At 33.4% G+C, this 27,619-nt stretch overlaps 1 protein-coding gene and 1 non-coding gene across 10 annotated transcripts in view; one reads left to right on the plus strand and one right to left on the minus strand.

Annotated features, from left to right (window-relative positions):
* LOC138709609 (uncharacterized) overlaps positions 1–27,619 on the minus strand; it is an 809,429-nt gene that overhangs the window by 350,110 nt on the left and 431,700 nt on the right. The window lies entirely within an intron of this gene.
* On the plus strand, positions 11,091–11,163 carry TRNAT-CGU (transfer RNA threonine (anticodon CGU)). Its single transcript has one exon. It is a non-coding gene; the product is annotated as a tRNA-Thr (tRNA).

The raw sequence follows: 27,619 nt of genomic DNA on the forward strand, positions 1-27,619 counted from the left end.
ATAAATACATAAATAAATAGATAAATAAATAAATAGATAAATAAATAAATAGATAAATAAATAAATAGATAAATAAATAAATAGATAAATAAATAAATAGATAAATAAATGAATAAATAAATAAATAAGTAAATGAATAAATATATAGATAAAAAATAAATAGATAAATAAATAAATAAATGAATAAATAAATGGATAAATTAATAAATGGATAAATGAATAAATGGATAAATAAATAAATGAAAAAAATGAATAAATAAATAGATAAATAAATGAATAAATAAATAAATGAATAAATAAATAGATAAAGAAATAAATAGATAAAGAAATAAATGAATAAATAAATAAATGGGTAAATAAATAAATGGATAAATAAATAAATGAATAAATAAATAAATTGATAAATAAATAAATAAATTGATAAATAAATAAATTGATAAATAAATAAATGGATAAATAAATAAATAGATAAATAAATAAATGGATATATAAAAAATAAATGAATCAATAAATAAATGAATAGATAAATGAATAAATAAATAAATAGGTAAATAAATAAATAAATAAATTGATAAATAAATAAATGGATAAATAAATGAATAGATAAAAATAAATGAATGGATAAATAAATAAATAGATAAATAAATACATAAATAAATAAGTAAATGAATAAATATATAGATAAAGAATTAAATAGATAAATAAATAAATGGATAAGTAAATAAATGGATAAATAAATAAATGAATAAATAAATGGATAAATTAATAAATGGATAAATGAATAAATGGATAAATAAATGAAAAAAATAAATGAATAAATAAATAGATAAATAAATGAATAAAGAAATAAATGAATAAATAAATAGATAAAGAAATAAATAGATAAATAAATAAATGGATAAGTAAATAAATGGATAAATAAATAAATGAATAAATAAATGGATAAATGAATAAATGGATAAATGAATAAATGGATAAATAAATTTACTTACTTACAAATGGCTTTTAAGGAACCCGAAGGTTCATTGCCGCCCTCACATAAGCCCGCCATCGGTCCCTCTCCTGTGCAAGATTAAGCCAGTCTCTATCATCATACCCCACCTCCCTCAAATCCATTTTAATATTATCCTCCCATCTACGTCTCGGCCTCCCTAAAGGTCTTTTTCCCTCCGGTCTCCCAACTAACACTCTATATGCATTTCTGGATTCGCCCATACGTGCTACATGCCCTGCCCATCTCAAACGTCTGGATTTCAAGTTCCTAATTATGTCAGGTGAAGAATACAATGCGTGCAGTTCTGTGTTGTGTAACTTTCTCCATTCTCCTGTAACTTCATCCCGCTTAGCCCCAAATATTTTCCTAAGCACCTTATTCTCAAACACCCTTAACCTATGTTCCTCTCTCAGAGTGAGAGTCCAAGTTTCACAGCCATATAGAAGAACCGGTAATATAACTGTTTTATAAATTCTAACTTTCAGATTTTTGGACAGCAGACTGGATGATAAGAGCTTCTCAACCGAATAATAACACGCATTTCCCATATTTATTCTGCGTTTAATTTCCTCCCGAGTGTCATTTATATTTGTTACTGTTGCTCCAAGATATTTGAATTTTTCCACCTCTTCGAAGGATAAATCTCCAATATTTATATTTCCATTTCGTACAATATTCCCGTCACGAGACATAATCATATACTTTGTCTTTTCGGGATTTACTTCCAAACCGATCGCTTTACTTGCTTCAAGTAAAATTTCCGTGTTTTCCCTAACCGTTTGTGTATTTTCTCCTAACATATTCACGTCATCCGCATAGACAAGAAGCTGATGTAGCCCGTTCAATTCCAAACCCTGCCTGTTATCCTGAACTTTCCTAATGGCATATTCTAAAGCGAAGTTAAAAAGTAAAGGTGATAGTGCATCTCCCTGCTTTAGCCCGCAGTGAATTGGAAAAGGATCAGATAGAAACTGACCTATACGGACTCTGCTGTATGTTTCACTCAGACACATTTTAATTAATCGAACTAGTTTCTTAGGAATACCAAATTCAATAAGAATATCATATAATACTTCCCTCTTAACCGAGTCATATGCCTTTTTGAAATCTATGAATAACTGATGTACTGTACCCTTATACTCCCATTTTTTCTCCATTATCTGCCGAATACAAAAAATCTGATCAATAGTCGATCTATTACGCCGAAAACCGCACTGATGATCCCCAATAATTTCATATACGTACGGAGTTAATCTCCTCAAAAGAATATTGGACAAAATTTTGTACGACGTCAACAAAAGTGATATTCCTCGAAAGTTACCACAGTTGGTTTTGTCCCCCTTTTTAAAAATAGGTACAATTATGGACTCCTTCCATTGATCTGGTACAATTTCCTTTTCCCAAATAGCAAGTACAAGTTTATAAATTTCGCTATATAATGCACTTCCACCCTCTTGTATTAATTCTGCTGGAATTTGATCGATACCTGGAGACTTGTACTTTTTCAGATTTTCTATCGCAATTTCGACTTCTGAAAGCGTGGGTTCGGGTATAAATGGCTCAGCAGTTTGTATTTCAATATCGTCCCGATCATTTCTATTTGGCCTATGTACATTTAGTAGTTGCGCAAAATAGTTTTTCCATCTGTTTAGGATTGATGGAGAGTCTGCAAGCAAGTCACCATTCTCATCCTTGATCACGTTTACCCTTGGCTGATATCCGTTCTTAAATTCCTTTATACCCTTATATAAATCTCGAATGTTTTTATTCTTACTATTTGTTTCTACCTCATTCAGTTTTTCCTTCAAGTAACCTCTCTTTTTATTCCTAAGTGTACGACTTGCTTCCCGTCTTTCATTGAAATAATTATCTCTCTTCTCCTCAACTGGATCCTGTAAGAATTTCAATTTTGCCTGTTTCCTTCTTTCTACTACCATGCAACAATCTTCATCAAACCACGGTTTCTTTTTCTTAGTTTCATAATAACCTATGCTCTGCTCAGCTGCAATTTTGATACTATCTCTGATATTTTCCCACACGCTATTAACATCTAATTCTTTCTCAACTTCGTCGGAACTTTCTAAAGTGGCAAACCTATTCGAAATTTCGACCTGATAATTTTGCTTAGCTTCCTCGTCCTTTAATTTCAAAATATTGAATTTAGTAATATTAACTTGTTGCTCTACTCGCTTGGCTACTGATAATCTTTCTCTTAATTCTCCAATCACCAAATAATGGTCAGAATTACAGTCTGCACCCCTGAAAGTTCGAATATCTACTATACTAGTATGTCTCCGTTTATCTATCAAGATGTGATCTATTTGGTTGTGTGTCAATCCATCTGGAGAAGTCCAAGTATATTTATGTATATCCTTATGGGGGAATGTTGTACTTTTGACAATTAAATTTTTCGATGTGGCAAAGTTGACTAATCTAACTCCATTGTCACTACTAATTGCGTGTAGGCTCTCTTTTCCAATAGTTGGTCTAAAAATATCCTCCCGTCCTACTTTAGCGTTGAAATCCCCCAATAAAATTTTCATGTGATATCTAGGGAACTGATCAAAAGTATGTTCCAATTCCTCATAGAAGCTATCCTTTATATAGTCGTCTTTCTCTTCTGTAGGGGCGTGAGCATTTATAACCATGATGTCGCACCATCTACCCTTAAGTACTAAATATGATAACCTGTCACTGATAAATTCGACCTTTTTTACTGCTGATTTTATTCTTTTATGTACAAAGAATCCTGTTCCTAATTGGTGATTATTGTTTCCTTCCCCATAATACAACAAGTAATCTCCTATTTGTGATATGCCATTCCCATCTAACCTAACCTCTTGTACTCCCACAAAGTCTATTCTGTATCTAGCTAGTTCTTTTGCTACTAATGTTACCCCTCCTGTTCTATAAAGACTAGTTACGTTCCAAGTGCCAAATCTCAAAACCTTATTCCTTTGCTGTGGTCGTGCCAGAGAATCAGTCCTATTCCGAGGCTTACTGTAGGAATTCGTAACAAGCTGTTTTTTACGGTGATGGGTTGTTAGCCCTTCGCCCAACCCCCAAGCTGGAGGACCACCCCTTATCGGCTGTCCACGACTGCTTATTCAATATATTCGCAGCTACCCTCCATATCTGGAGGCCGTCTCCTCTATCCGCAACCTGAGGACGCGCCATGCCGTGGTGATAGGGACCCACCATACATGGAATGGATAAATAAATAAATGAAAAAAATAAATGAATAAATAAATAGATAAATAAATGAATAAATAAATAAATGAATAAATAAATAGATAAAGAAATAAATAGATAAATAAATAAATGGATGAGTAAATAAATGGATAAATAAATAAATGAATAAATAAATGGATAAATTAATAAATGGATAAATGAATAAATGGATAAATGAATAAATGGATAAATGAATAAATGGATAAATAAATAAATGGATAAATAAATAAATGAAAAAAATAAATGAATAAATAAATAGATAAATAAATGAATAAATAAATAAATGAATAAATAAATAGATAAATAAATAAATAGATAAATAAATAAATGGATAAATTAATAAATGGATAAATGAATAAATGGATAAATGAATAAATGGATAAATAAATAAATGAAAAAAATAAATGAATAAATAAATAGATAAATGAATAAATAAATAAATGAATAAATAAATAGATAAAGAAATAAATAGATAAATAAATAAATGAATAAATAAATAAATGGGTAAATAAATAAATGGATAAATAAATAAATGGATAAATAAATAAATGGATAAATAAATAAATTGATAAATAAATAAATTGATAAATAAATGGATAAATAAATGGATAAATAAATGGATAAATAAATGGATAAATAAATAAATAAATAGATAAATAAATAAATGGATAAATAAATAAATGGATAAATAAATAAATGGATGTATAAAAAATAAATGAATAAATAAATAAATTAATTAATTAACTTTACTTACGCCGCGGACGTTTTTCGCTCTGTATTCCATTATATGAATTTTAACCTATGGCGATGCGTAGACTATCTTGGAAATTAAATTAATTGTATGATGTGAAATTGCGTTTCTAACATAGGAATTAATTTCATTATTCTTCGCTTTCTTCCGCGAACATTGCTGTGGGCGCTGTATAAAATTCTAATATTATGGAAAATACGACTACAATCTACTCCACTGTGCAAGTCGTCAAATTAACCCTGGTTCCTCTCATATTAAATTCACAATATAGAGCTCCGTAGACTTTGCTCTGCTAATTGATTCTGCCACGTTAAGCCTGACACTAAATTTGAAGAACAGCTCTGCTCTCTCTCTTTCTCTCTCCCCCTTTCTCTCTCTCTCTCTTTCTCTCCCTCAAGAACAGAGTGCCATTATATCATACTTTTTATTAGTCACGCATGTAGCACAGAAAATTCGAGTGTAATTCGTTTATTAATTCGTTTAATTAATAATAACAACAGAATTAATATTTATTTTCTGAAGTGAAAATTACACCGATCTACAGATCGAATGGTCCCTCTATACTTTTATAACTTCTTTTTTTATAAGTGGCAAGAAAGAAAGGCAGCGAAATATTTACAGAAGACGTGATAAATGAAAATGAAAATGCGATTATTAAACACCTTAATTTTTATGTATGCACTCCAAGAAGAAAAGTCGATGACGTCTAGACAACACGGTGCCATTTTGTAACCATGGTTACGAAAAGTTTGTGTCGTTTAATCCCCATGGTCGCGAACCGTTCGTTGCACTGCATATTTCTGAGGATCGAAGATGACGGTCGTAAGACGAGATTTCACGACCCGTTGTCACAAAGCCTGCAGTTGTTGTTAAAAGCGACGCCACGAAGATAAGGTTCTTATTGTCAACACGAACTCTCAATAGCTTTCTAATATCCTTCACATTCGTCAAGTTCGCTGCATAAAATTTAGTTACTCACAGCATGATTTTGCTGATTATTATTATTATTATTATTATTATTATTATTATTATTATTACTTACTTACTTCCTTACTGGCTTTTAAGGAACTCGGAGGTTCATTGCCGCCCTCACGTAAGTCCGCCATCGGTCCCTATCCTGAGCAAGATTAATCCAGCCTCCATCATCATATCCCACCTCCCTCAAATTCATTTTAATATTATCTTCCCATCTACGTCTCGGTATCCTCAAAGGTCTTTTTCCCTCCGCCCTCCCAACTAACATTCTATATGCATTTCTGGATTCGCCCATACGTGCTACATGCCCTGCCCATCTCAAACGTCTGAGTTTAATGTTCCTAATTTCGTCAGGTGAAAAGTAGAATTTGTGCAGTTCTGCGTTGTGTAACTTTCTCCATTCTCCTGTAACTTCATTCCTCTTAGCCCAAAATATTTTCCTGAGAATCTTATTCTCGAACACCTTAAACATCTGTTCCCCTGTCAAAGCAAGAGTCCAAGTTTCACAACCATACAAAATAACCGGTAATATATTAACTGTTTTATAAATCATAAATTTTAAGAGCAGACTAGATGACAAAACTTCTCAACCGAATAATAACAGGCATTTCCCATACTTATTCTGCGTTTAATTTCCCCTCTACCTCTGATTGAGATTCTGGCTGATATGTACAATATCTATTATTAGACAGTATATCTCACTTGACGATATGTTTCAGAAGAAAAACAATTTTATTGTTTGTATACATCTGAAGTCTGATTAGTCTAATATATAGTTAATCGGTGATGTATGCAATGGAAGGGGAAAGGAACTGGCCACCCTACCCCATTATCTCGTGGCCTAGTTGTCTCATAATGGTACCATGTTGGTATCACTTGTGGGGTTCAGACCTGTCTTCGGACAATTGACTAAACAAATTTTCTCTCGAGTGTCATTTACATTTGTTACTTTTGTTCCAAGGCATTTGAATTTTTTCACTTCTTCAAAGTAGAGTGGAAGCTCTTAAGTTCGAAAGAAAACAAGTTCGACATCCTATAGTTCGACTGCTTACGTAGGAGAATTAGACACGCCCCTATACGGGCACTAAGAAATGGGTTTGCCATTTGAATGGGAATTGGCTCTGTCTCTTGTAGTGATACTTTTGTTAAAGGAAAACAGAATATTTTATTGATTAGGACATCCATATTGATCACTGATTTTAAATTAATGAACTCTTCTTTTTTCTATTTGAGAATTGTGCCGTTTGTGAGACGGAACTGTCGAAACCCACTGTGGTACTAGAAGCGCATACACAAGTCTCGGGGTGGGCAGGAAATGCAGGTAGAGTACTGTATTCGTTGATGGATAACCAATCAGAATTTGTATTCATTTCACCTGCCACACCCACTACCCCTCATTGGACTGAACTTTCAATTCTGTTCAGTCGAACTTAGGAGATCCCACTGTATAAATTTACAATTTTTATATTTCCATTTCGTACAATATTCTCGTCACGAAACATAATCATATACTTTGTCTTTTAGCGATTTACTTCGAAACCGATCTCTTTACTTGCTTCAAGTAAAACTCCCGTGTTTTCCCTAATAGTTTGTGGATTTCCTCCTAACATATTCACGTCACCCGCATAAACAAGTAGCTGATTTAACCCGTTCAATTCCAAACCTTTATCGTCAAGGAATATATAGCAGTGATGTCAAAGCAAGCGCATTTTTCTGACCTTTACGCCGTGCGCGGGCATCAAGCGCTAAGTATGGAAAGAGGAAGGTTTGTATATATGATTAAGCAACTTGTTGGATTAAGAAAACAGTGGTGCACAAACTTCAAACGGAACGTGAAATTTTATGTCGTTATTTTTATATGGCTTCTTTCTGTTCAATATTATCTATATTGTCTGTAAAACAAAAGTACTAACACTGATTTCTTAATATTGCACTTGTGTTTGAAATCTTAATAACATGATAGAGAATTAAGAAGGAATATTCACTTAAATTACATAGTAGTATAATATTATACTGTATTATGTGGATAAAACACATCATTCATAAAGAAAGTGATATTCCAAAGAAAGAGATTGAGTATGACTTGATAAGTTGGAATTTATATTGGTGGTATCTTTAGCCTTACAAAAGTAATCAATAAACTAATCAAAACAATATTACAGTACAAAGCAAAGTTACCTAGGTACTGTATCTGTTTTAAGTGTAACTAATATTACATAACAAAACTCTTATCGCATTATGTTTTTAAGGTGATATTTGTGAGCAACTTCCTACCATCAGAATATTAAATTATTTTCTCGAAATCTGCCAAAGCTATAGAGCTGCTATTTTTACAACACATGGGCACGTATCTTTTGCTTATAATGTAACAGTAGTTGCTTTGTTAATTCATTTCCTTACAAACAATTTCCATGCGAATATTTTCAAAATTTTCAATACACTATCTTCAGTAATACGTATATACGGTATATTAGATTTACGAAAACATTCTGTAAGGCTACTAAATAAATAGGCCTAAACCTGAAAATTTCACCTTTCTATACGAAAAGTTGAGAAAATATTTCTTTTGAAAAAAAAAAATCAAAATTGTGAAAAATGAGCATTAAAATTAAAACTTACATTCTTATAATGCACTTATACTTCTCAGGCAAATCTAGAAATTACCATGGATACAGTTTTAATAAGTTCTCTTCCCTTTATCTATTGAATCAGTGCTGGCCATTCCTGAATATAGCTCGACCAAGCGGCATATACCACCTCTTTCGTCTGTCTCTTTCCTTTCCGCTGTAAAGCGCTCAGGCTCTTCTGGGCTCTAAAGCGCGCGCTTGCTCCTGTGGGCATCATTTGACGTGCCTGTAGTATAATGATGGTTGCTATCTCAACCCCCCCAGATCAAAATTCTTGCCATAGCTATTTATTAATAAATAAATAAATAAAAAACATAATGCCTATGAACAATGGCGACATACTGGATGAATTTAAGGAAAATTGTCTTTTTTATAAATTCTACATCAGGAGATAGGACCCGGCGGTGTTTCTGGAAAAAGATATTAAAATGTGCGACGTATAGCCTACATGCAAGGATGATTCCGTCTCTCTGAGGTTTACAGTATTTGGCTTTACTCAAAGTTACACGTAAAGTGGGTTAGGGGAAGATGTTTATATCCTCCAAGATAACGGTGAGCATTTTCCCTGGAGAGGGATCAGCACTTCATAGCATCCAATCGACAGACAAACTAGACGACATCCTGTAGCAAGTGATCAGAGGCTGGTGATGTCACACGACCGCACGATGCCACCGAAGCCGAATCGCTCTCTTTCCTGGAGGTGCGGTGGGTATTTGTAGTATGCAGATTCCCCCTCGCCACATCATTTCCATTTATCGGACTAACGTTTTCCCTTACTTTTCAGCTCTAACTGCTTGCAGAGTTCCTCGTTTTCCCTCAGTATTGACTGTGGTTTGCATCAATAATCTCTGTCGTTTAAACTGAAATCCAATCACTGTGAATTCAAATCAGATTGTTTATGCTGCGAACTTCACTAAACAATCGGGACTGTTAAAGATAAAAGTGGATCGTCATGAATAATAACAGAATTTGTAGTTTTGTCCATTTTTTTTAATAATGAATGTGACTATTTCTTTTGAAAAATTCCGCATGTAGGGTGGAATTCATAGTCGTCACTTAAAAAATGAGTGAACCCTTAAGTAATAAGTGTTTGCTTATAATAAGGGAACCCTTAAGTCAGTTCCGAATTCATAGACAACACTTATTTTCACGTAATGAGTGCTCGCTTACAGCTGCCGGACATGACGTCATAACAAAAGCTGGCTCTCATTGAACTAATCGAAAGGAGCTCTACATGTGGAGTTGCTATAACAACGATTTATCAATATTATTGTACTGAATAAGTTATATACAGGAATAGTTGCATGATATGTTAAATTCTAGTTGCATGTTAATTATAGTTATAATCAGATATCCTACTAATTGGAACACATGTTCTGTAGTAGTGAAATTCTTAAATAAATAAATTCTGTATAATACTGTATATTGAATTTATTAACATAGTGTTATATTTACTCTAATTTGCCAATTATAGCTACATTTTACATTTTTGGCTATGATATCTATACTTATAAATAAATAAATAAATAAATACCGGTAAGTAAATAAATAAATAAATAAATCAGTAAGTAATTAAATAAATAAATAAATAAATAAGTAAATAAGTAGGTAAGTATCGGTAAGTAAATACATAAATAAGTAAGTACCGGTAAGTAAATAAATAAATAAATAAATAAATAAATAAATAAATAACGATCAATTTGGCTAGAGCAACAACTTCGAATTGATCTGAAAACGATATCGCTTCTTAAATTTCAGTTCACTATACATTTCCAGAGGATTCTCCATGTCTCTAATATACCTTTTTGGGACATGTATATTTTCCTCATTTCGTTCAACAAACTCCACAAAATCCTCAAAATCATTCTCAGTATCCATTTTGAAAATGAGTGGTCACTTAAGGGTACAGATCAGCTCACTTAAGTAATCACTCATTATGTGAATGAGGGACAACTATGAATTAGAAATGAGTATAAGTAACCACTTAAGGGATCACTCATTTATAAGTGACGACTATGAATTCCGCCCGTAGTCTCTCCATAAAATATAGCTACATCAATTTTACTATATTTTTAAAATTAATATTTGAAGAGAAAAATTCGCCCCGGCGCCGGGGACCGAACCCGGGTCCTTGATTCTACGTACCAAGCGCTCTAACCAGTGAGCTACGCCGAATTCAATCCACAGCACCGGACCGAACCCTCCTCCTTCAATGTTTCCCTTTGTGGCCTGACTCCAAGTTAGGCATACATATTGACAATATTACAGATATTATTCTGTAGGACAAATTAATAAATCTATAATATTCTCATAGCTGCAGTGCATATGTCTGTACAGATTACTGTGCACTTAACTGCGGAATCCCGGCCAAACAAGTCACTCAGCTGAGTGCGCTCCTAATATAATGGCACTTGACATTGGACATATACGTCAACATATATGCCTAACTTGGAGTCAGGCCACGAAAGGAAACATTGAAGGAGGAGGGTTCGGTCCGGTGCTGTGGATTGAATTCGGCGTAGCTCAGTGGTCAGAGCGCTTGGTACGTACAACTAAGGACCCGGGTTCGATCCCCGGCGCCGGAGCGAATTTTTCTCCTCAAATATTAATTGTCAATATTACAGATATTATTCTGTAGGACAAATTAATAAATCTATAGTATTATTTTTAAAAGTTTTATGGCAGAAAAGAAGTGAATATTAGCCATTTGCTTCTTCTCCCTATTGTCAAGAACAACAAGAAAAAAAAAAAGAAGATTAATCATCTGCACCTTCTCCCTATTGTCAGGAAGAAGAAGAAAAAGAAGATGAAGTGAAGTTTAGCCATCTTCTCCGTATTTACAGTAGCGGAAATAGCCTAGTATCTGTAACTTTTCGTTGTGAAAAGAAATTTTAACTGGCAACTATACATTAAAAGTCTGCATGCTATAAAAAACAGGTAAGGAAAGAGTTTTTGATGTCACTGTATTTGTAATATGTTATCTGTCATACAGAATGTTGTACTAGTTTCCATAAAACTGTGAAAATAAGATACATCTGCAATTTACACAGTTCCTTCACTGTAACAAGTAGACAACAGTACAGTTTACATGTTGGATTATAGAGCTAGCCTACAGTGCAATTTATATTCGCTGTTAGCTAAGACCTTACTTTAAGGACGTAATTAGTAATCTTATGATACAGTAGTAACCCTCTTAACAACAAAGGTTATCCATCTGTTGCTTCCAACAAGCTCAAGACTAAAAATGTTGGCAATGTAATTTATAAATAATTAATTACATCGTAAATAATTTTCTTAGTGAAACGTTTCACAGTCAACACGAAATCTTTTCTCTCATTTTCCAGTTTATTGTACGTAATTCAAAGACTGACGCAGAAAATCCTCCGGCGTTTTAAATTTCAAATACAGATCCATCAATTTTTCACTAAAATGTTTAAATTTAATGCGAACTTAAGTGGATAAATATACAATAAAGACTGAATATCGCTGGCGTACAAGAAAAACACGAAGTCAAAAATATTACCTCTGAGAAAATGACATTTTGAAAGCACTTGAGAAAACTGAATGCTCAAAATATTTTTTAGGAAGTTGTTTCTTTTTATGTATTTAATTTTCCAATTCTAAATTAATACACATACATTATATGCATTACATATGTCTTTTTCTCAGAAGTAATATTTTTGACTTAAGTGTTTTGCTTGTAAACAGACAATATGAAAGAAGTCAACCAATAGTTCAGAAAAAAGTCCGTCTACACACAGGCGGGGCAAACTCAAATCCGTGTTAATGCCTACAATTTGGTTAAATAAATGTATAGCCTATGTTTATGAATTAATCAGCATATATTATATTTGTATTCTATAATTTCGGAATATATATTTTTCACAAATTGTCCTACTTTATTAACGTACGATTTTATTCTTCTCTATGTTAACATTATATTATATAATTTCATTGCCGCTGTTATTTTAATTTTAGTTCCTATTTTATTTTATTTTCTATATTCCTCTTATATTAATAATATATTATATTATATTATATAATTTCATTGTAGCTGTAATTTTAATTTTAGTTCCTATTTTATTTTATTTTCTACATTCCTCTTATATTAATAATATATTATATTATATAATTTCATTGCAACTGTAATTTTAATTTTAGTTTTATTTTATTTTATTTTATTTTATTTTCTATATTCCTCTTATATTAATAATATATCTGAACTACGACCGAACACGAGCGCTGCTCATTCTTTTTTTTATTGATTGTATTATTTTATTTCTATTTCTATTGTTGTAATGAATTATATTCTGTAGTCTAATATTCTATCCTGTAGTCTCTGTTGAAATAAATAAGAACGAAAAAAAAAATTAGGTATTAGGAATGTTGAAAAATTGTATTTTCGAAAAAAAAAAATTCGAAATTTATTTTTACAGTATAAGAAAGTGAACGGCTTCAGCCCCAAATCTATATCAGATAATTTTAGATTCCTTGACCAACTCTCGAAATGGCAACCCTTTTAATATTAATCTTGGCCACCGGCGTAGCTCAGTCGGCTGAAGCGCTTGCCTGCTGATCAGAATTTATGCTCGGGCGTGGGTTCAATTCCCGCTTGGGCTGATTACTTGATTTGGTTTTTCCGAGGTTTTCCCCCAGTCGTAAGGTAAATGTCAGGTATAATCTATGGCGAATCCTCGGCTTCATTTCGCCAAATACCATCATAATTTCACTATCACAAATTCTATCCACGCTAAGGAACTTAGTAGTTGATACAGCGTCGTTAAATAACCAAGTAAAAAAATATTAGTCCCCTCTCCATAATGGCTGATGTTCAAAGAACCTCAATGTAGGACCCAAAATATTTTATGATACAGCATATATTTTTGGTAACTGAATGATATAAAAAGACAATTTCATGCGGTCGGCTATAGTAATTATGTTGACTATTACACTTTTACTAAGTCATACTACTTTCGACCAATAAAACGGTACGAAAGGACGTCTTTCAACCAATCATGGCTGCTTATCGCACAATTTTATCGCGTCCCTAGCATTTGTTTAATTTTATCGCGTCCCTAGCATTTGTTTCTTTGTTTGCCAACATTTCAAACTGCACTGGTCTGGACGTCAAACCACTTCAGTCGATGCACAGCACTTTCAAATATGACTCCCATTGGCATTCAAGAACAAGAATTAATAAAGATCACTGGTCATATATGAAGAGCACCATTCGAAAATCCTGAATAACTTGAGGGATACACAATGTACATCAACGAGTTCACTTCTTTTACGCACACGTCCAATATAACATCAACTGAACCACCAACCACTAAAACATTCAAATTTGAAAATTGTACTTTCAATAATAGTTTCTTTTAAAATTATTCTTGTTTGTTTTTTATTTCATCATCGTTAATCAAAACGTTTCTGTTTATTTCATCATCCCTAATTAAAACTTTTCTAACACTTGTTTATATTATTTAGGTTATGTTTGTTATAGCTTCTGCTATATGATATTATGGATAGTCACGTATCAGAGATTGTTTAATACTAAGATTTATTGATAATCATCTGTCAAGTGACGTTGATTACTGGGATCCGTATGATTGAAGTGGAATGCAAATGTTTTAATAAAAATGAAACTGAATCAACAAAGCCTTCTTGACTAGTAACCGTCCACAGAGTTCAATGAAGATTCCATAGTTGTCACAACTGATAACAAGAAAACATAATCATAAAACACTACTGCCATCTAGCGTAATGTTGAGATGGTACAATAATACATTTGAAGACAGTTGTATTTTCGTAAGCCAATTAATATTTTATTGTATTGGAGTACTTCGTTACTTCTAATCTTTATACACTTTCTTCTAATCGTGTAATAGTCAGTTAAATCCCACTCGAGTTTTGATTTTCTCTAGATAAATCAAAACCTCTAGTGAGATTACTATTGATAACTTAACGATGTATTAATCATATTTCCTCTGCTATTCAAGTTTTCGTATTGATGATATAAATTCAGAAACCTACTCCCCATCTCATTCACTGAAATGGAAGTTTACTTTACCCTGCAGGGACTGAGCGTGGGTCTTTTCATTATTGAGCGTTTATTAGGAAAAGCTAGTTTCAGTACTAATGAACATCTGATGAAGGTCCTTAAATATCGCGAGATTAAAAAATAAGTAACGTAAAAGCAACCTTATACTGGATAACTTCCTGATTATGATTTCATTACAAGAAACATAGGTTATATTAATTTACTAAGTAGTATGTACACACATTAATTATCAAGTTCTTGATTTCAATACTCAAACATGAAAGTAGCAGCGTCTTCAATTCGCAGATAACAGTGCCCACCTACATCCAATTTTCCTTTCAACAGCCTCAAGCTCTCACTGCATTGAGAGTTCTCTCTTTATACGTGAGTGTATTCAAATTTACACCTACTTATCTAGTACACCCGGGATTGAATTTCAGACGAAGTTTTGAATCTTTTAGCGAAATAGCATAACGTACATGTATTTAAGGAAGCAAAATTATTAAAAGAACAATATGACAATGTCGATGTAACACATTTTGATATGTCGTAATTACAGACCGGATTTTATACAGGGTGTAACAACTTTAATGTTTAGAATTTCTGGAACATGTTCCCCGACACATTCTACGTTGATTAAACCTAACATACCTATATCCGAAATTGAGAGGTTACAGAAATAACAGAGCTGGAAAAAATAGAACTTCTTGCAGCTCCAAGCATTATACCGTTTATACAAGGCCTATTTTATGGCATTACTAAGTAGAGATACATAAACATTTGAAAAGCAGTGAATGAAGGAGATTTTACTTTTAAGAGAAATTAAATTAAAATTGTTTAGGTTGCTAAGGAAACGAAACAGACAACAGTTTAAAATAACAGTTGTGAGAAAAATAAACCGTATTGTGACTAGTCTTTTTATTGAGTTTTGACCATTAAAACATGCCTTTTGTGTACACACATCAGGAATACGCCGACATAGTTTATGTGTATGGACTGTGTGATGGCAATGCAACAGCAGCTGTTTTGGCATATCAAGCACGGTTCCCAAATCGTAGGATTCCTAGTGCACAGGTATTTTCACGTGCCTATTGGCAAATTTCAAGAAGTACAGTGTTTGGAATCTTAAGGACATTTTTCTTCAACTTTGCACTGCTTCTTTCATGCTCACAAGAAGTTGATATTAAAATGTAATATGGTACTAATAAAAATAATGACACAGACATATCACTTTCGGAAATTGGTGTTACTTCTTTCAGTATTCAGCGATAAGATTAAACTAAAAAATTTAACTTTGGGGTACAAATACTCCAAACCTATAGAACTTTGGATATAGGTATGTTAGGTTTAATCGACGTAGAACGTGTCAGGGAACATGTTCCAGAAATTCTAAACATTAAAGTTGTTACACCCTGTATATACAGTGAAACCTCTCCTTACGGACATCCCCAACATACGGACATTCCTCATATACGGACAGATTTTTATGTCCCAACTGAAATAATATAGAAACAATGATAAATTTAACTCTCGTTTACGGACACTCTTAGACACGGACACGGACAGCTGTTTCACAGTCCTAAAGCTTGCTTTACCTCCCCACTACGGACAGAACTTGGATTTCAAGCCCTAATGTGTTACAAAAATGGAAAATTTAGTTTTGAGAACTGTACAGAAATTCCTTAACATGAAAGAAGGCAATAAGGGTCTCGTAGGCTACCACTAGCCCAGCCGGTTACCCCTTGTTAGCTGGAAGCGGGTGGATAAACAAAGTCATAAAATTTAACCTGTCTGATGGGTCCAAGGTTTCCGCGATCGTGAAATTGTATTCGACACATGATGGGGTTAGTAGGATTATTCTCTTCACTTCAATCAGTTGTTCTGTTTCGAGAGACATGGCACCTGAACGTAAAGGTTAAGTTGAAAACTGTAAATTGCAGTACTGCATAACTGTAGACCTAGAATAAAATTGCATGGTACAGTATCCTACTGTATTTTCCTTTTTCGGTCGTATTTACTGTAGTTCAAAGATACAAAGAATTTACTGTAGTATACTGTGTTTAGAATTAACCTACAGTAATAGGCCTACATTTCATTTAAAGCGTGAAGGGATACATAATACATATTATAAATTTACTGTTAGATTGGGAAGCCTCCCTCCCAATAAAGGACACCTCCCACATGTGGACAGATTATTACGTCCCTTCGATGTCCGTAAATGAGAGGTTTCACTGTAGTTATATATTCTGTTCCTATATACAGTAGGGTAAAGGTTGGAATAATTGTGATATTAATAATATTATGATAGTACTTTCTGAAAATTTTTGACAATTTTACTGAGCGAGAGAAGGACCGGTTTTGCGCAGAAACTTGTCCACGAACATTCCCTTAATATGTTGACGCAAAAAACCGATCTTCCTCTCGCTCAGTAAAATTGTAAAAAATTCTAAAAAAGAATTATCATAATATTATTAGTATCATAATTCACGCGCAATAGATGTAGTCTCACATGACATATTGTTGGTTAAACTACAATCAACGGGAATTGAATTCAGAGTACTCCAGTGGATCAAGGAATTTTTAACTTGTCGCACTCAGAGAGTACGGGTGGAGGAGGAATTATCGAGCCCAATAGAAATTACTTCCGGGGTCCCACAGGGACCTGTCTTGGGGCCCCTTCTATTCTTGGCTTTTGTAAATGATCTGCCAGTTAACCTCTTGTCCTGGGTTCGCTTATTCGCGAATGATTGTATCGTATACAGGGAAATAAAAAGTTACGAAGATACCAATCTTCTTCAGAATGTCCGCAATAGAATAAATGATTGGGCAATAGCCAACAAAATGAAAATAAATTCCCTGAAGAGCAAAGCCGTCAGCTTTACAAGAAAAATAAATAAAATAATCGCATCGTATATGTTAGGGGGTGAAACCATTCCGGAAGTTAACAAATGTAAATACCTAGGAATAACATTTAGCAGCGATCTCGGCTGGGGAGAACACGTTACTGGAAAAGCGGGAAAAGCATGAAGAGCGTTACACTTTGTGATGAGGGTACTAAGAAAAGGCTCTGATAAATCCAAAGAGATTGCATATAAATCACTAGTTCGTCCAATAATGGAATATGGTGCTGCATGTTGGGATCCTTACAGACTAGAACATATTAAGACACTGGCAAAGATTCAAAAACGGGCTCTAAAGCGTTGTCGTAATAATTCATCATTAAAATGGGACACACTAGCGGACAGGAGAACGCGAATTCGATTATGCGCACTGTTCAAAACATACAGAGGTGAGCCTGCCTGGAGAGAAATAAAAAATAGGTTGCAGCCGCCAAATTACTCTTCAAGGAACGACCACTCATATAAACCGAGGGAAAGAAGACAGAGGACGGACACTGGAAAGTTTTCTTTTCTCAATCGTACTATTAGGGACTGGAATGCTTTACCTGCATTAATGAAAGCAATATAAAGAGAATTACAACAAATAGGAAGAGAGAAAAAAAAGAAATCAGGGAAAATGAAACACAAAGAGGAAGAAGTGAGGCAGACAATAGAAATAAAAAAAGAAAATCAGAATGGGGAAAAGAAGGAAAACATAAAGAGGGAAGGAATAGGAAAGAGACACAGAAAAGAATAAACATAGGAAAATGAAGTGAAGAAAAACGAGAAAAAATGAAGAGCAATTAAAAGGAATAGAAGAACGAAAGTAAGGAAGAACAAAATAAGAAAAAACAGGAACCGTATAATTAATAATAGAATGAGAGGAAAGGAGAAAAATTAATGAAATTCGATAACATGAAATAAAAGAAATTAATAGGAAGTAAAGAAACCGAATTAAAAAAATATAAGAAAAGAATGAAATACAAGAAGCCCCAGACACAGTAGAACACCGATTATCCGTTACCTTATTACCTGATTGGCGGATTATCCGACTGTCTCTTTTTCTGCTGCAGAATAAGTATGAAGTACTGTACTATTAGTACGTATATATATAATAATAATAATAATAATAATAATAATAATAATAATAATAATAATAATAATAATAATAATAGCCTAATGTGTCCCTGCTAGAGGGTAGCTCTGTTTCACTAACGCGGTGAGCTACTCCGCATTAGGTTGTGTCTAGTGTTTCTTTGTCTGGTTGGAGTGATTTCGCTGTCACTTTGATTAATTTGATTTCACTAACACTTTTATTATATTGAATCCACTATCACTGAGTCAACTTGGGATGTTGTTTGTGGCTGGCACTGTCTTCGTTTGTAGTCAACTTCCAATTGTTCTCCATGTTCCCCTGCTTCTTGCTATTCTGGGCCATTGCTGACCTGCTTGTGTTGTGTAGAAGTCTGCCCACCTCTTCCGTGGTCTGCCTCTGTGCCGGTCTCCTGTGCGCGGGTCCCACATGGTGGCTCTGTATGTCCATCTTTCGTCTTTCATCCGCGCGATGTGGCCTCCCCACTTCCACTTCAATTTGTTTGCTCTTTGTGTGACGTTTGTTGTTGATGCCATTTGGGACAGCGAATCATTGGAAATTCTGTCTCTCATAGTTATTCCCAGTATCTTTCGTTCCATTTTCCTTTGGCATATTTCTAGCGCATTCATCTGTCTGTTTGTTGTCGACCATATTTGGCATCCATAAAGTAGTGTTGGGTAGACGCAGGTTTGTAGTACTTCGAATTTGAGTCTTCTGCTGATTGTCTTGTCCAGGAGTATGAACTGGAGGGACCAGAAGGATTTCCAAGCTAAGGATATTCTTCTTCTTATTTCTTTTCCAGTCTTGTCTTTAAAGGAAATTAGTTGGCCTAGGTATGTATATTCCGTTGCATATGGTAGCGTTGTTCCGTCAATTGAGATGTGGATTTCTTGTCTGTTTGTCATCAGCTGTGTTTTTGTCATGTTCATTGATAGACCTGCGGTTTTGCTTTGTGTACAGAGTTGTTGGAGCATTGACTGTAGTTCTTCTGGTGTTTTTGCGAATAGGACTACGTCGTCCGCGAATCTTAGGTCTGTTAGGTGTCTTCCGTTTATGTTTATTCCCTGTTGCTTGTTCCAGTTCATTTTTCTGAATACATTTTCCAAAACGCTTGTAAAGAGTTTGGGAGAGATTGGGTCACCTTGTCGTACTCAGCGTTCTAGACGAAATGATTGACCTTCTATTTCTATTCTTACCTTAGCAAAGTTTTGTCTATAAATATTGCTCAATAGAATATATATATATATATATATATATATATATATATATATACATATACATATACATACATATATATACACAATCTTTAGGGAAAACTCTGCTAATTCCGCAATAGTGCATATATGATTTTACTGCGGCTTTACAATGGCGTGAACGTAAGTTTCGAGAGGCTGTCAACAGGAGGCATGTCCTCTGCAGTGCTATAGAAAAAAAATCAAGGATATTGGTCGACACCTCTGTCGGCAATACAGTGAAACATCGAAAGTTGGCTGTTTTTCGTGTTTTGCTACACAGCTGTGAAGAAAGTGAGCATTGTTACATATAAATTGTTCCTTTTATGTTACTTTCATAATGTATTTCATAATTATTTACTACTGCGGAATTAGCCAAGTCCTATTGCGGATTTATCCGCACAGTTGCGGAATTATTCGAGTTGATCTTTTTCAATTGTAATGTATGTAAAACTAAATATATTTGCATTTTAATAGGTCTCTCTATCTCATTTGGTAATGAAAGGTTTCATTCATGTCTACATGCCTTGATAATATTTTTCAATAAACATTTTGATAAAAATACGATAGATTTACTTCTTAATATTGCGAAATTAGCCGAGTCTCCCCTATCCTTACAAAGTATGGTCTACTGTTCGAGTGGTCGTACGGTCTAACTTCTAAACAAAATGTCTACCGCGGTTGTCAAAAGAAAACGTGTTATGCTACGAAGAAAGTGCAAGTACCGAGTGCTTTGGGAAAAGAGAAACTGTGGTTCATCTGGCATCAGAATACGAGATTGGAGTTACAACTTTGCGCGATTTAATAAAAATATAAGTATAATGTCTATGAAGTATATAAATCTACAACCTCTACTATTCGTATTTTTGACAGACAGCCATGAAGGCTACGGAGGAAACTAAGAAACTGTATTATGCACTTATAATGGAAATATTTTATGGTACGGATTATCCGATTTTTTCGATTAACCGTCCAGTCCACCCCCTTCATTACCACGGATAATAGAGGTTCTACTGTACATGCAGAAACACTCAATTATACAGAACGTCAAGAAAATAAGAATATAGGACAAAAAAGAGTAGAAGAAAGAATGAACTAGATTACTTGAAGGAATGAAAGTAATACAAGTGAAGAACCAAATGGAAGGAATGAAGAAAACAGAAAGAAATTAACGAAATATAAGGATAGAGTAAAGGATAAGATGAGAGATAAAGAGATAGCAAGGGATATGGAGAAAGCAAGGTATGTGGAGATAAAGGGAGGGAACAATAGAACGAAACAGAAGGAGAAAATCAGACAAGGGTAGTTGGAAGGGAAGTCGAGAATAAAATAAATTCAGAATAAAATAAAAGAATATAGTCCTAACAGATAATGAAAGAATGAAAATGGATCTAAAATGGAAGAAAATAGAACGTGAAAAAAGAGACGGAAATTATTAAAAATATACATAAATAATAGGCAATAAATACAAAAGTAGCCATGAAATGAAAGCGATAGAAATATTCAAATTCAAATTTAAATTCAAATTTATTTACAATTTACATTTGAATTGAATGCATATGAATAGATACCCGAAATGAGCATATGCTCGTGCTCGGGTACAGTCCAGTAGTCTACATAAATTTTACAGGGTTCAAATAATAATGATGATATAAATAATAATAATAATAATAATAATAATAATAATAATAATAATAATAATAATAATAATAATAATAATAGAATAATCGTGACAGAAATGATACAAAGATTGTAATTCAAAATAATTCAATAATAATAATAATAATAATAATAATAATAATAATAATAATAATCATCATCATAATAATAATATTAGTAATAAAACAAAAATATTTACGATAATAAAATAAATACTAAGACGGATAAAATAAAATATAAAACCACTAGCGAGAGTTAACACAACTTAAATAAGCATATAATAACAGGAAAAAATGACGAACTCGAAAATCAACAGAAAAGTTCGTTGTATCGCAGACGTCAGCAACCGCCGTATTGACATTGTGTTATGCATTAATGGTAGTAGTGGGGAGCTGAAAGTCTACGTAACTGCCGTTCTCTCCCAATTTTCTCGTACAATCATGGGAAGTTGATGCTGCAAAAACAAAATGTCTACGAGTCAAACTGTTCATTATTACCAGGATAAATACAAATAATACTGAAATATATTAATCGAGTTTCAGTTATAGATCTCTCCTTTTGTGCAAGAGGTATCATATCAAAATATTTTATGAATGGCGGGGAAAATATAAATTTCAATAACTTTCTAGTGACAAGATATAGTGACAAGTACAATCAAGTGTATCTGTGGCGATGCTAAGAAATTATTTATTGGAGATATACACTGTTATTAATTAAGAAAATGATCTATTTATATTTATTACAATGTTTTATTTTATAGGGTACAGGCATCAGATAAATACAATAAAAATTAGTACCATATAATGCTAGTAACACTTAAAAAATTATAATAAAATTTATGAAATATCATACAAACATTTTCACTTTATTTTTAAACTTAAGAATGTGTAAATTGCTTAGGTCTGGATTATTTTTCAATACTGAATTGTATAGTCTTGGTCCATATATGGAAAATACATTACAAAATGAGATACAAAACAAAGAATAAAAGACTAAAGGAAAGTACAGAAGTAAGGGTAAAAAGAGAGAAATGAAATATGAAAGATTTCGAAGTAAAAATGTGTATAATTTAAATCAAATTAGACCTAAGTTGTGCTTGTATGATATACAGACCTCGGTTTAAGGGTGAAAATACATACAGGAGGTGTGTGTCCGATTGGTGTCCTGATCAAAGTGATGCTGATTAACTCGATTGGCGAACAAAGCGACATGCTACATGTGAATTTTGTAATTTACCCAACAATAGGAACACTGTAAACAGCGTCAGCTCAAAGCAGCTAACATTAACCAATTTCACACACCTCCCATTCGATGTGAACCGACACTGGAGTGCTAGTCATGCACTTCCAAGAAACGACCGGAATGTTACTTCAGTAGACACCGGAAGGGCTGAAATCCGATCAATGGTGGTGGTGATTTCCAATCACCTAGTTAGTACCTAGCAAAAAGCATTACTCTGAAAATGTTTAGAAATAGGCCTACATTCTAATGTTTTTAATTCCTGCAGTGTACGCATAAAACATGTAGATTTTGAGGTTTGCAGCTTTAGTTCTCATGAAATAATTTTTGTTTCGCAGAAATTCTCTAGTTTATTGTCTTCTAAGATAATAATAATAATTGATAATAATAATAATAATAATAATAATAATAATAATAATAATAATAATAATAATAATTTATTTGAACGATCATAATAATGCTACACTTTTGGTTCGCACTCCCGATGAAGCAAGAGCTTGTGGCCTGGAGTGGAGTTTACATCGAATAATGAAAAAGTAATATTACAAGTTTAAGCCTACACTAAAATAATTATTTAATTGTTTAATTTAAATAATAAAATAGATGTAAGCAAAAGTAAAGTGATGAATATCAAAATAATAATACAAGAAAGAATAATATAAGAAATACAATGAAATTATATCAAATATATGTAAGCAAAAGAAAGTGATGAATGTCAAAATAATAATACAAGAAAGAATAATATAAGAAATACAATGAAATTATATCAAATATATGTAAGCAAAAGAAAGTGATGAATGTCAAAATAATAATACAAGAAAGAATAATATAAGAAATACAATGAAATTATATCAAATATATGTAAGCAAAAGAAAGTGATGAATGTCAAAATAATAATACAAGAAAGAATAATATAAGAAATACAATGAAATTATATCAAATATATGTAAGCAAAAGAAAGTGATGAATGTCAAAATAATAATACAAGAAAGAATAATATAAGAAATACAATGAAATTATATCAAATATATGTAAGCAAAAGAAAGTGATGAATATCAAAATAATAATACAAGAAATACAATTAAATTATATCAGGTAAAATATAGAAGGTTCGGTTAACTATAAAGTAGCCTACAAATAATAAAGTGAAATGAAAAATATTTAATAATACAACAGTGAAAACTTCATCTTTCGCCTCCTCTTTTCTCCCGTAACCATAATCTTCGCTTTAATTGTCGTCTTCATGATCACAACTATCATCGTTATAATAATCACCATATTCATGAATTCAACATCTTAACTCCCCTACATTCGTCATCATATTCGTCAACCCGCTTTCTTCCCATATTCTTCCTTCTTTCCTCCGTTTATTATTGTAATATTGCAATTATTATTGTATTGTTTTTGTATAGTATGTCACTGCTACCTGAATATACCCAATTGAAGTGCTAATACATACATGCATACATACATACATACATACATACATACATACATACATACATACGCCCTCGGTAGCGTAGTGGTATAGCGCTGGCCTTATATGCTCGAGGTTGCGGGTTCGATCCCGCCCAAGGTCGATGGCATTTAAGTGTGCTTAAATGCGACAGGCTCATGTCAGTAGATTTACTGGCATGTAAAAGGACTCCTGCCGGACAAAATTCCGACACACCGACGACGCTGATATAAACTCTGCAGTTGCGAGCGTCGTTAAATAAAATATAATTTAAATTTCATACATACATACATACATACATACATACATACATACTAACCGCCCCCCACCTTAAAATTTTTGTCAGCATCTCCGCCGACACGCAGAGAGTTGAAGGAAATTAGGTATGGGATTTATGATCGAGAGTTTGCAGGAATAAGGAAAACGTCTGGTGGAAAGTCAAGAAGCGTCTGAAGGATATAGACAGGCAAATAACTGAAGAGGTATGTAGGGATAAAGTTGCTCTGGAGATCCAATCGATGATCAAAACAAATTAGGGAACAGAGTTATACCCCTATGGAAGAAGTAGAGAGGGCAGGCTGGTCTTAGCTTGGTTTCGTCTAGGAGGATGGAGGACACTTAAAATTGAAGAGTCCACTGCAAGAATGATGGATGTCACTTTCTTGTCGAAAATGAACCAAGACTGTTAATGCATAGCTTAAGACATATAGAATGTACATAGAGAGTTATATGGCATTAACACTGATAGTCATTGTCCATCATCATCATCATCATCAACATCATCATCTGTGGTCATACAGCCCTTTTAGTTTAGCCTTGACCTCCTTAAGAATTGCCGCCCAATCTTCCCTCTTTAGGGCTCTCCGTCTCCATCTCTTAATTCCTGCTTTAACTAGATCATCCTGAACATCATCCAACCATCGTAGTTTAGGTCTTCCTGCTCTTCTTTTACCACTTAGCGTGGCATCTAGTAATCTTTTAGGAATATTATTATTGTCCATTCTGATAATGTGGCCCAGCCACTCCAGCCGTCTAATTTTTATATCAGTGACAATACTTGGATCTTTATATAGTTTTTGTAGTTCAGAATTGGTCCTAATTCTCCACTCTCCCTTATCATAAATAGGGCCATAAATTTTTCTTAAAATTTTCCTTTCCCACGTATTTAAGATGGTTATTGCTCGTTCAGGTAGAGTCCAGGTTTCGCTTCCAAAAGTCACCGTAGGTTTAATAATTGTTTTATAAATCCTCACCTTCATTTTTTTTTTTTTTAGATATATCTGGTTCTTATAATTTTATCTAATGCTCTGAGGCGTCGATTTCCAATGGCTATTTTATCCTTGATCTCAGTTAATATGTTGTTATCCTCGGTGACTATCGAGCCGAGATATCGGAACCTTGACACTTTCTCAAAAGTAACCTCATTTAAGACAACAGTTTTTACAGTATTGTCTCTCGTGGTTATGTTATTCATATACTTTGTCTTTGAGTCATTGTCCAGTAATGATCGGAAAAAACAGTTAAGCTTTGAGCGCTAAGCATTTCAAACTTTCAACTGCTTCTCCTGCAAAATGTATTCCAAATGACATCCATAATTCTTTCAGTGAACTCTTCAATTGTCAACGGAGTGGAAACGAGAATATTACGTCCTCTTTGTGGTAGAGACGAAACATTTCATCATATTTTGTCGGATTGTAAAGCCACAGAAAGTGGCAACAATACCTTCCAGATTCCCTCACATCTAGCAGGGAACAACTGGCAGCATATTATATATTAAACAACGCCAAATTCTTTCAAAAGGTGGGAAAATTTATGCATTTTTTAAATACTATAATTATAATTATAGTCATTATGTTTATTTTGATTAAGTTTTTTCTGTATCTATATTTATGAACACAAATGTGTAATTATTTCGAATAGAATTTGATGGTATTTCGAAGGGAATTATTCTTTCCAAATCGCTGAGCTTTTGTTATAACAAGATTTACATAATAAAAATCCCATCGAAATATGAGCAACTAACTAAAATTATAACATTACCATATTGTTTTACATCATCAATAGCTTGTAACTGTACAAATTTCGATGATACTGTACATTTGAATTAACGTTATGAATTAAATTACGTTCTTTTCATTTATTTTTTTATTTTAGCAGGTTATTTTACGACGCTTTATCAACAGCTCAGGTTATTTAGCGTCTGAATGAGATGGTGATAATGCCGGTGAAATGACTCCGGGGTCCAGCACCGAAAATTACCCAGCATTTGCTCATATTAGGTTGAGGGAAAACCCCGGAAAAACCTCAACCAGGTAACTTGTCCCAACCAGGAATCGAACCCGGGCCACCTGGTTTCGCGGCCAGACGCGCTAACCGTTACTCCACAGGTGTGGACGCGTTCTTTTCATGAAAGACAGTTAAACTACTAACAGATTTGATCATAACTGGAATTCTTTCTCAGAAGTCTCTCGGTGAAATTATATATTATGTAATGGTTGATATCAAACACCATTTAAGTTACTGAAATATAGCAAGAAGAAGAAGAAAAAGAACGAGGAGGAGGCGACAAGCGGTCGCGGGTTCCATTCTCCATGGGGTCATGGATTTTGTCCATTGATCTACCACCGTAATCCTTCCGACCACATTAAAGTTTTAGGGCCGTATTCATAGACATTTTTAGCGCGGGCTTCCGGTGGATGATCAGTGTTTTTCGTATTTATAAACCAGTGTTAGCGATAGGATATGATTTGAATTCTGTACTAGTAACCAGTGGATAGCCGGGGCTAACTTAGTACGCTCGTAGCGCGTGCTGCGAAAAGTCTATGAATACCATCCTTAGGGTTTAGGACTACTCAACCTCTAACAGAAATGTAGCATGTATATCTCCTTTGGGGTAAAGGTGGTGGTCACACCGGTTGTCTGTACAGGTGGGAATCTTAACTTCCAGTTTCAGAAAAAGTCCGCAATAAAACCATATGGGCCTACAACGGATAAGGAACACAGCTTTAATATGAAGGCATACGTATAGGCCTACTCGTATACAGGTCGACAAAAAGACCGAAACAAGAAAGGTAGATGGTAGATACACAAAACTGTATATTTTACATCACTGCAGCTGTGATATCTCTGATGCTTAGTCTACAGCATTTATTGATCTCTCTGGTCGACTCTATATTTCTTTATTAAAGTCGTCGTGTGCTTTCCAATTTAGGAGAATGACAGAAACCAAATGCTAGCGGTCAACTGTGTTTTCAACTTGAAGCTTTTAAGCAAAATGAACCCAGATGGTCTGGAATTCATGCACCGAGTTTCAAACAAGTATACACTAGACAATTTAGTTAGTGTATTTATAGGGCCCAGTTCACAGTTTCGGTGAAGTCGGATATAATAATAATAATAATAATAATAATAATAATAATAATAATAATAATAATAATAAAATAGTA

The sequence above is a fragment of the Periplaneta americana genome, chromosome 11 (genome assembly GCF_040183065.1).
Source record: "Periplaneta americana isolate PAMFEO1 chromosome 11, P.americana_PAMFEO1_priV1, whole genome shotgun sequence".
Classification (NCBI taxonomy): Eukaryota; Metazoa; Arthropoda; class Insecta; order Blattodea; family Blattidae; genus Periplaneta; species Periplaneta americana.